The sequence below is a fragment of the Suricata suricatta genome, chromosome X (genome assembly GCF_006229205.1).
Source record: "Suricata suricatta isolate VVHF042 chromosome X, meerkat_22Aug2017_6uvM2_HiC, whole genome shotgun sequence".
Classification (NCBI taxonomy): Eukaryota; Metazoa; Chordata; class Mammalia; order Carnivora; family Herpestidae; genus Suricata; species Suricata suricatta.
In genome coordinates this window covers 68105286-68117632 of record NC_043717.1, presented here as the reverse complement: position 1 = coordinate 68117632, position 12347 = coordinate 68105286, and positions in this window count along the sequence as shown.

Genomic DNA, 12347 nt, shown 5'->3' with positions numbered 1-12347 from the left:
GCAGCGACAATGGTGGCGGTGGCGGCAACTGCGGTGGCAGCAGCTCGGGCTCCTCCCCTCCTACCTCAGTAGCCCAGCCTCCGCCAGCCGGGTCCCCCAAGCCAGACCAAGGCTTGGGCGGGGGCGCGGCGTGCGCTAGCACCTGCCGCGGGAGGCGCTCCCACACTCACGGCCTGATCAAAATCTTTTTAAAGAGAAATACTACTACAATGATTTTTATCCATGTATGATTTCATAATCTACTTCTACTTATCTATCTGTATTTTAGGAAATTATTCCAGCATATTTGTTTTCCTTGCTGACCCTAAAATGTCTCAAATAAATACGTAAATCTGATATTTGCCTCTACAAATTCTTAAAAATACTTGATAGTTGCATAATTCTCACATATAATTCTGTTTGTATACTCCTAATTTCTTAGACTGGAAGAGGACGAAACAATAATTTTATGACTACAATTTTTCTAAATTTCTTATTATACAGTTAAGATAATCATTATGCAAACATGATATATTTAAGATTACTCATCTTACTAAAGAGCGAGGCAAACCATAAGAGACTCTTAAAAAAACTGAGGGTTGCTGGAGGAGGATTGAGTTGGGGGATGGGCTAAATGGGTGTGGGGCCTTAAGAAGAGCATTTGTTAGGATGAGCACTGGGTGTTGTATGTAAGTGAAGAATCAGCTAAATTCTATTCCTGAAATCATTATTATACTATATGTTAACTAACAGATTTAAATAAAATTTTTTTTAAAATGTTAAAGATTACTCATTCTTTTCCAAAAAAGGACTTGAAACAGTCCTTATCCCCGCCCCCCCTTTTAAAGCAGCTTTGGTGATATAATGCAATAACATAAAACTCATCCATTTAAAAATTTTTTAATGTTTATTTATTTTTGAGAGAGAGAGAGAGAGAGAAAGAGAGAGATACAGACAGACACACACAGTGTGAGCGGGAGAGGAGCAGAAAGAGAGAGGGAGACACCAAATCTGAAGCAGGCTCCAGGCTCTGAGGTGTCAGCACAGAGCCCAAGGCAGGGTTTGAACTCAGGAACAGCAAGATCATGACCTGAACTGAAGCCAGATGCTTAATTGACTGAGCTACCCAGGCGCCCCAAAATTCATCCATTTAAAATTACATAAAATTAAGTGGTTTTTATTTTATTTACAGAGTAAGAATACTTTCATCATCCTGAAAGGGAGCAGCCACTCCTATCTTGGGTGCTAGAACAAAATACTACATTGGGTGACATATAGCAACAGAAGCGTATTTCTCACAATTCTGGAGGCTGGGATGTCCAAGATCAAGGTGCTGGCAGATTCAGTGTCTGGTAAGGGCCTGTTCATAGACAGCCACCTTATTATAACTTTACTTGATGTAAGAGGCGAGGGAGCCCTCCCAGGCCTCTTTATAAGGGCACTAAACTCACTCATAAGGGCTCCACCCTCATGACCTAATCACCTCCTAAAAGTTCCACCTCCAAATATCAAAAGAGATTAGGTTTCAACATGAATTTGAAAGAGAGGGGCACAAACTTTCAGTGTATAGTACTCCCCATTACCTGCTTCCCTTTCTCCATCAGCCCTATAGAGAAACACGTTACTTTCTATCTTTATAAAGATTTGCCTATTGTGGACATTTTCATGTAAACAACCATATAATATGTGCTCTTTTGTGACTGTCATGTTTCACTTCACATAAGTTTTTGAGTTTTTTCCCCATAGTATAATATATATAACTTGTTCGATCCTTTTTTTTTTTGTTTTGTTTTGGGCCAAATACTATTCCATTATATGGAGATAGTGTGTTTTATTTATTCACTCATCAGTTAGACATTTGGGTTGATTCTTATTTTTCACTATTATAAATAATGCTGTTATGAACATTTGTGCACATTTTATGGGGACACGTTTTCATTTCTTTTGGCTTATATGCTCAGGAGTGGAATTACTCATACAGTATCTCTCTTTAAAATTTTGAGGAACTGCCAAATTGTATTTCAGAGTGACTATACTATTTATAGTTTAGTTAGCAATGTATGAGTGTTTTTAATTTTGCCACATCCTCACTTGTTCTTTTATTATAGCCATCCTAATCATTATAAAGTGGTATCTCATTGTGGTTTTGATTTGAATTTACCTAATGACTTTTCATGTTCTTATTATCCATTCACAGACTTTTCTGGGGAGAAATATCTGGATCTTTTGCTCATTTTTAAATTGAGTTGTCATTTTACTATTGACTTATAAGAGTTACTCTAGATACGAGACACTTCTCAGATACATGGTTTGCAAATATTTTCTTCCATTCTGTGCACTTTCTGTTCACTTTCTTGGTGGTCTTATTTGAATCAAAAAGTTTCTAATTTTGATGAAGTTCATGAATTTTTTCTTTTTCTGTTTTTGCTTTTCTTATCACAGCTAGAAAATCACCAGCTCAAGGTCATGAAGATTTACAGTTTTCATCTAGTTTTACAGATTTAGATGTTACATTTAGGTTTTTGACCTGTTTAGTTTTTGTGTATGAGGTGATATAGGGGTCCAACCAGATGGGGATATCCAACTGTCCCAGCATCACTTTCTGAAAAGACTATTCTTTCCCCCATTAACTGCTTTGGCATTCTTGTTAGAAATCAAACTGACCTTACATGAATGGGTTTATTTTTGGACTCTCAATTCTATTCCATTATCTATGTATATCCTTATGCTAGTATAACACTGTCTTGATTATTATAGTCTTGTAGCAAACTGTGAAACAGAGAAGTGTGATGCTTTCTTTTTCAGGATTATTTTGGACATTCACAGCCTAATCACATTTGAATTTTAGAATCACCTTGTCTGTTTCTGCAAAAATGCCAGTCAGGGCTTTAATAGGGCTTGCATTGAAACTAGATTAGTTTGGGGAGTTTTCATATCTTAACAATATTCAGGGGTTTGGGGGAAGATGGCAGAGAAATAGGAGGCTCCATACTTCCCACCTGCATCTCTCAAACAAAGAAGGGCTGAAGTCAAAGGACACTGAGCCGCAAGAGTCTGGGAGGAAAGGAGATGGAGTCTACTAGGAAGACGGCCTATAGGGTGAGTGTGAACTAGGGGAGATAAAAATGGGCTGGGACACGGAGGCATGTATAGGAGGGAGCCCATTCTGCAGAGCGACAAAGTGAAGAGAAAGAACTGCTGGGAAAGTGTAAAACTGAATCTGGACAAGAGAAAAACCTCGGCCCAGGACAAAGAGGGATCCTGTCCTATATCCTGTGCCAGGGAACAAAAGAACTTCCCTCTAGGTCAGGTGGTACCCCAGGGGCCCAGTCGGCATCAGGAGGAACCAATTCCCTGCTCTGAAGTGCCAGACTCACAGGATTACATTTTGGGCGGCATCAATAATGCAGACAGAGCTCGGAATGCCGGTCAGCGTGGTGCACCTTGGCCCACCTTGGCTGCACCCGAGGCACAGTGAGCACAGATCCAAAGGAGTGATTTGGCACACTTGACTCAAGGAGAAGGGACTGGGGGGTCGCCATTTCTCTCCCCACAACCATCCAGGCGGGGCCTCAGGGAGCAGCCCGCCAGACCCACAGTGGAAGCGAGACCTGCAGACACCAAACCATGCCCATCTGCGCTGGATAGCTGCTTTTTTTAAGGGAGCCAGATAGATGCTGCGGAAACAGACAGCTCCTCCCCCAAAACCAGCACTGTTCTATTGCCCCAATTAACTCTAGATCAATTCTTGCTATTCAAATATATTCCCCCTTTTCTCATTCTTATCTCTCCCCTCCTCTGGACTGGTTATTCTGGTTATATGTTTCCTTAAACAGACATATTTAAACTATTCTCCTGATGCATGTTCTACACCTCCTTCGTTACCTTCCTTTCTCTCTCTCTGGAATAATCAGACTATATAGTTTCTCTGGGTAACATGATCTTTATTTCTTTCTCCTCGCCTCCTACCATATTCTCCTCTTTCTCTCTCTGGATTAAGCCTTTTAGTCTCTCTGCCTGGCCAATGTTCATTTTCTCATTCTCCCCACCCCTGTCATTTCTTTCTTTGTATATGCTCTTCCATCAGCATTGCCTCTACCTTGCTCTTTATTTGCACCTGGGATTTCTGGTTTTATGGTTTTAAACTGTCCTTTGTTCGTTGTTTCTTTTTTTATTATTATCACTCTTGTCAGTTTGCTTGCTTGTTTGATTTGTTTGTGCATTTGCGTGTTTTTGTTCCCTGTTTGTCTGTCTGTTTTCCTTTCCAGGGCTACTTCAAGGAACAAACCAAAGCACAAATGGTGGAGAGTCCAAACCATCACTATGAGTAGGGAAATAAAATAACCAAAGTCACATCAACAGAGACCAAGGGACACCATTAAAAGAAAACTTCCTGAATGGACAGACCTTGGACAGTGTATGAGCTTCCTCTAATATAGCAGAACTCATAGGTGCAGAGCACAAAACAAGCCTTTAAAACTTACAAGAAATAGAAAGCTAGCCAAAATGATGAAATGGAAGAACTCTCCTCAAAAGAAATTCCAGGAAGCAGTCACAGCTAAAGAATTGATCAAAACAGATACAAGCAATATAACTGAACAAGAATTTAGAACAATAGTCATAAAATTAACTGCTGGCCTTGAAAAAGGCACAGAAGACAGCAGAGACACTATTGCTGCAAAAACTATGGATATTAAAAATAGTTAGGATGAATTAAAAATGCTATAAATGAGGTTCATAATAAAATGGAGGTTGCCCCTGCACAAATTGAAGAGGCAGAGAGGAGAATAGATGAATTAGAAGATACAATTATAGAAAAAGAGGAAGCCGAGAAAAAGAGAGAAAAATTAATTGGTCGAGGAGCACGAAAGGAGAGTTCAAGAACTGAGAGATGCAGTCAAAAGGAACAATATCCATATCATAGGAATTCCTGAAAAAGAAGAAAGAGAGAAAGGGGCTAAAGGGGTACTTGAACAAATTATAGTTGAGAATTTCCCCAATGTGGGGAAGGAAACAGGCATTGAAATCCAAGAGGCACAGAGAACTCCCCTCAGACGTAGCTTGAATTGATCTTCTGCATGACATACTTAAACTGACAAAATATAAGGATAAAGAGAGAATTCTGAAAGCAGCTAGGGATAAAAGGGACCTAACATACAAAGTGAGACACGTCAGGGTAGTAGTAGACCTATCTACTGAAGCTTGGAAGGCCAGAAACGAATGGCACAAAATCTTCAATGTGATGAACAGGAAAAATATGCAACCAAGAATCCTTTATCCAGCAAGCCTGTCACTCAGAATAGGAGAGATAAAGTTTTTCCCAAATAAACAAATACTGAAGGAATTGATCACCATTAAACCAGCCCTACAAGAGACCCTAAGGGGGACTCTATGAGGGAATTGTTGCAAGAAACACAAAGTACCAGAGACACCCCTACAAGCATGAATCCTATAGAGAACACAATGAATCTAAACCCATGTTTTTCAATAACAACACTGAATGTAAATGGACTGAATGCTACAATCAAAAGACATAGGGTAGCAGAATGGATTAAAAAAAAAGAAAATCCATCTATTTACTGACAAGACACTCATTTTAGACCCGAGGACACCTTCAGATTGAAAGTGAGTGGATGGAGAAATATCTATCATGCTACTGGAACTCAAAAGAAAGCTGGAGTAGCCATAATTATATCGGACAAACTGGACTTTAAAGTTAAGGCAGTAACAAGAGATGAAGAAGGGCATTATATAATAATTATAGGGTCTAGCCATCAAAAAGAGCTAACAATTATAAATGCCTATGCACCGAATTCAGCAGCAGGAGCACCCAAATACATAGAGCAATTAACCACAAACAGAAACAATCTTATTGATAAGAATGTGCTAATTGCAAGATACCTTAATACTCCACTTACAGCAATGGATAGATCACCTAGACAGAGAATTACTAAAGAAACAATGGGCCTGAATGACGCATTGGACTAGATGGACTTGACAAATCTATTTAGAACTCTACAACTTGAAGCTATGGAATTCACTTTTTCTCAAGTGCACATGGTACATTCTACAAGATAGATCACATACTGGGTCACAAAGCAGCCCTGAATAAATCTAAAAGAATTGAGATCATGCCATGCACGCTTTCAGATCACAATGCTATGAAACTTGAACTCAACTACAGGAAAAATCTGGAAAACCTCCAAAAACATAGATGTTAAAAAACACCCTACTGAAGAAAAACTGGGTCAAACAGGCAATTAGAGAAGAAATAAAAAATATATTATGTAAACAAGTGAAAATAAAAACACAACAATCCAAACTCTTTGGGATGTAGCAAAGGCAGTCCTAAGAGGAAAATACATAGCAAGACAGGCCTATCTCAAGAAACTAGAAAAAGCACAAACACAAAATTTAACAGCACACCTAAAGGAACTAGAAGTAGAGCAGCAAGAACACGCCAAACCCAGCAGAAAAAGAGACATAATGAAGAATAGGGCAGAAACAAACAACACAGAATTAAAAAAAAACAGTTGAACTAAAAAATAAACCAAGAATTGGTTTTTTGAAAAAATAAACAAAATTGATAAACCTCTAGCCAGGCTTCTTAAAAAGAAAAGAGAGAGCACCCAAATAGAAAAAAATCACAAATGAAATGGATCTATTACAACCAATCCCTCAAAAATACAAGCAATTATGAGGGAATACTATGAAAAATTATATGCCAACAAACTGGACAACCTAGAAGAAATGGCCAAATTCCTAAACACACACACACACTACCAAAACTCAAATGGGAAGAGATAGAAAATCTGAACCGGCCCACAACTAGTGAATAAATTGAATCAGCTATCAAAAATCTCCCAACAAATAAGAGTCCTGGACCAGACAGCTTCCCTGGGGAATTATACCAGACATTGAAATCAGAGTTTATACCCATTCTTCCCAAGCTTTTCCAAAAAAAGAGAAAGGTAAGCACAACTTTCAGACTCATTCTATGAAGCCAGCATCACTTTGATTCCCAAGCCAGAGAGAGAGAGACCTAGCAAAAAAAGAGCACTACATACCAATATTCCTGATGAATATGAATGCAAAAATCCTCAACAAGATACTAGCAAATCGAATTCAACAACATATAAAAAGAATTATCCACCATGACCAAGTGGGATTCATTCCTGGGTTGCAGGACTGGTTCAATATTTGTAAATCAATGTGATACATCACATTAACACAAGAAAAAATAAGAATCATGCTCCTGTCCATAGATGCAGAAAAAGCATTTGATAAAATACAGCACCCTTTCTTAATAAAAACATTCAAGAACGTCGGGATTGAAGGAACATAGCTAAACATAGTAAAAGCCATTTATGAAAAGCCCACAGCTATATCATCCTCAATGGGAAACAACTGAGAGCTTTTCTCCTGAGATCAGGAACACAACACGGATGTTGACTCTCACCACTGTTGTTTAACATAGTGCTGGAAGTCCTAGGATCAGCAATCAAGACAACAAAAGGAAATAAAAGGCATCAGAATTGGCAAAGATGAAGTCAAACTTTCACTTTTCACAGACAACATGATACTCTACATGGAAAACCTAACAGACCACCGAAAGTCAGCTTAAACTGATCCATGAGTTCAGCAACGTCACAGGTACAACATCAACGTACAGAAATCAGTTGCATTTTTATACAGCGATAATGAAGCAACAGAAAGAGAAATCAAGAAACTCATCCTGTTCACAATTGCAACAAAAACCATAAAATACCTAGGAATAAACCTAACCAAAGATGTAAAATATCTGCTTGATGAGAACCATAGAAAACTTTTAAGGAAATTGAAGAAGACACAAAGAAATGGAAAAACATTTTATGCTCATGGACTAGAAAAATAAATATTGTTAAAATGTCAACACTACCCAAAGCAATCTACTAATTCAATGTGATCCCAATCAAAATTGCACCAGCATTCTTCTCAAAGCTAGAACAAACACTCCTAAAATTTGTATAAAATCGCAAAAGACCCTGAATAGCCAAAGTATTATTGAAGAAGAAAACCAAAACGGGAGGCATCACAATCTCAGACCTTAGCTTTACTACAAACCTGCAGTCATCAAGCAAGTATGATATTGGCACAAAAACAGACACATGGACCAATGGAATAGAAAAGAGAGCTAAGAATTGGACCCACCAATGTATGGCCAATTAATTTTTGACAAAAGAGGAAGTGTATCCAATGGAAAAAAGACAGCCTCTTTAACAGATGATGCTGGGAAAACTGGACAGCACCATGCAGAAAGATGAAACTAGACCACTTTCGTACACCATACACCAAAATAAATTCAACATGGATGAAGGACCTGAATGTGAGACACGAAACCATCAATAGCCTCGTGGAGAAAGCAGGAAACAGCTTCCTTGACCGCAGTAGCAGCCATTTCTTACTCGACACATCTCCAAAGGTAAGGGAATCAAGAGCAAAAGAGAACTATTGGGACCTTATCAAGATAAAAAGCTTTTGCCTGCAAAGGAAACAATAAAAAAAACTAATAGGCAACCGATGGAATGGGAAAAGAGAGTTGCAAATGACATATCAGATAAAGGGCTAGTATCTAAAATATACAAGGAACTCACCAAACTTCACACCCACAAAACAAATAACCCAGTGAAGAAATGGGCATAAGACATAAACAGACACTTCTCCAAAGAGGACACCCAGATGGGCTACAGGCACATGAAATGATGCTTAACATCACTCATCCTCAGGGAAGCACAAATCGAAAGCACACTGAGATACCTCCTCACGCCAGTCAGAGTGGCTAAAATGAACAAATCAAGAGACTATAGATGCTGGCGAGAGTGTGGAGAGATGGGCACCCTCCTACACTGTTGGTGGGAATGTAAACTGGTGCAGCCGCTCTGGAAAACAGTGTGGAGGCTCCTCAAAAAACTATCGATAGAACTCCCCTATGACCCAGCAATAGCACTGCTTGGGATTTATCCAAGGGATACAGAAGTGCTGAAACATAGGGGCACATGTACCCCAGTGCTCATAGCAGCACTTTCAACAATAGCCAAATCATGGAAAGAGCCTAAATGTCCATCACCTGATGAATGCATCAAGAAGATGTGGTTTATCTATACAATGGAATACTACATGGCAATGAGAAAGAATGAAATCTACCATTTATAGCAATGTAGGTGGAACTCTAGGGTGTTATGCTAAGTGAAGTAAGTCAGGCAGACAAAGACAGATATGATATGTTTTCACTTATATGTAGGACAGGGGAAACTTAAGTAGGACCATAGTGGAGAGGAAGGGGAAAAATAGTTAAGGACAGGGAGGGAGGCAAACCATAGAGACTCTTACATACTGAGAACAAACTGAGGGTTGATGAGGGGGTAGAGGGGAAAATGGGTGATGGGCATGGAGGGCAATTTTGGGGATGAGCACTAGGTGTTATATGGAAATCAACTTGACAATAAACTATAATAAAAAATATTCATGCTTCTGATCTATGAACATGGGATATATTTGCCTCTATTAGCTGTATTTTTACTTTAAACCATTTTGATATGGTGTATTGATGTTAAACCAGTCTTTCATGATTGGGATAGATCCCAGTTGGCCAGGGAGTATAATCCTTTGTATGTTGCTGGATTTGATTTGCTAGTATTTACTTGAGCTTACTGAATGTGTAGGCTGTTTTCATCAAATGGTCTATTATCAGACATTATTTATTCAAATATTTGGTTATCCCTTTGCTCCTCTGGTATACCCAGTTTGAGTGTGTTTGTGTGCTTAGTGGTGTCCCACATTTCTCTAACGTTCTGTTCATTTTTTTCATTCTTTTCAAGTCCAGAATTTCTTTTTGGGGTGCATGTGTATGCATTCTTTTTTAAAAATTTTAATGTTTATTTCTGAGGGAGAGAAAGACAGCGAACAAGTGAAAGAGGGTCAGAGAGAGAGGGAGACACAGAATCTGAAGCAGGCTCCAGGCTCTGAACTGTCAGCACAGAGCCTGACACGAGGCTTGAACTCAGGAACAGTGAGATCATGACCTGAGCTGAAGTCAGACGCTTAACCAACTGAGCCACCCTGGCACCCCCAATGTGTATGCATTCTATCCCTTACAGATAGTTTCTGTTTGATGTCACTATCATCATATTTTCCTTTAATTATTTAAACATGATTTTCTTTTTAAGTAGGCTCTATGCCCAATGCGGGACTTGAACTCATGACCCTGAGATCAAGGCTCTACTGGGCCAGGTGCTCCTAACATAGTTGAAGTTCTTTAGACATATTTATAATAGTTGCTTTGAATTCCTTGCCCACCAAGTTCAACATCTGATGTCCTCAATGGAAATTTCTATTTTTCCCACGTATAGGTCACATATTCCCGTTTCTTTGCCTCCTATAACTGAACAGTTTAGATAATATATTGTAGCAGCTCTGGATACTGATTGTCCCTGTTCTGGGGTTTATTGCTGTTATTTAGTAACTTGGCTAGATTAATTCTGTGAAGTCTCTTCCTCCACAGTGTGTAGCTTTACTTTTCCTGTTTTGATTTTTTTTTTTTTTTTGCTTTTATCTCCAAGCCTGGCATCCTAAGGGTCATCCCTGGGTCAATACAGTTTAGTAGTCAGTTACTGGTTGACCAGAGTTGTGCTTAGGTTCCTGAGACAGTAAGGTTTTCATTTTTTGCTGTGTGATCTGTGTGGCTTTAAGACGTCTTTCACATTACAGGGAGTTTACAAGTTTGTTCCACTAAGGACAAAGCAGTTTCCTCTCCAGTTGCTCCTGAGAGAGTATGGCCTTAGGTATGTGCACATTATTCTAAATCAGGCCTACTTTGCTATCTTTCTGATCTCCCTGTTAAACTTCTGATCTGCTTCCACTGGTATTACATTATGCTTTTGGCCTCTGTTAACTGTTAGCTAATTTTTATGTTGAACAATTCCTTGGAGGCATAAATTGCTCCACTATCCAAATAAAGTCAAACTCCTCAGGCAGGGTCAGGATGTTGCCTGTCTTTGAGGTTTTTTTTGACCCTTCCATGGTAGAACCTCTACATTATGGTACAGTATCTGAGGTTGATGGGAGTTGCCACTTGGTTTTCAAGTGCTAGAATACCTCTTCTGAAACAAAGTTGGGTGAGGGTATGGGTGTAGCCTCTACCACAGATGTTATAGCCTCCTCCTACTATTACTGAATTCTGTATATTTTGAATAAATTGTTCTCACTTTGTTGTAAATCCTTTTATTATTCTCCAGAGACTCTGAATGATTCTCTTTGCTAATTTTGTCCAATTAAACAGATACTCCTCTGGGAAGTTCCATGAACTCTTCACATTACCATCCAAAAAAACCTTCCCATTTTAATTTTTTTAATGTTTTTAAATTTATTTTTGAGAGACAGAGAGAGACAGTGCGAGCAGAGGAGGGTCAGAGAGAGAGGGAGACACAGAATCCGAAGCAGGCTCTAGGCTCTGAGCTACCTGTCAGCAGACCCCAATGCGGGGCTCGAACCCATGAACCGTGAGATCATGACCTGAGTCAAAGCTGGCCGCTTAACCAACTGAGCCACCCAAGTGCCCCCATATTTTAATTTTCAACTGACTGCAGAAACTAGTGATGAAGTTAATTTAACCTATCCACAAAGCTGATTATAAATAGAAAAATGATTCATTTCTAACTTTTTAAAGGTAAAAGTAGTTATCTAATGTAAAAAATTATATACTATCTTCCCTCTAATTACCCAAGATAACAGAAAGTTGCCTACCAATAGATGCAAGAAGAAAGTAAAGCATATAAATATGCAGTCTTGGGGCGCCTGGGTAGCTCAGTTGGTTGAGTTTCCGACTTCAGCTCATGTCATGATCTCACAATTTGTGGGTTCAGGCCCCATGTTGGGCTCTGTGCTGACAGCTCAGAGCCTGGAGCCTGTTTCAGATTCTGTGTCTCCCTCTCTCTCTGCCCCTCCCCTGCTCATGCTCTTTCTCTCAGAAATAAACATTAAAATTTTTTTTAAATGTAGTCTTGTTCAATATCACGTGATATTAACTGTGCTATTGTTTCCAGGGCTGGAATACTCATAAATGACCAGGATGTCAAACTTTTGAATAAATGCTTATTCATACTTTCAGCACTGTTTCCAGAGAGGCTCAGGCTGTTGGGGCCCATCCAGCCAGAAGTGCTGTGTGGCCTTTGGGACCTTGTTTCCCCTACTTGAAAATGTGTGCGCTTGACTGCTTGACCTAAATGGATCAGAGACTGGAGTTAGTTCTCCTATTATTCATGCCACTTGGTAATTGCGGTTTCAGTAAATGGGCAGACTTTCTGATTGAAACTTCCTCCCTGGTTAGAGGC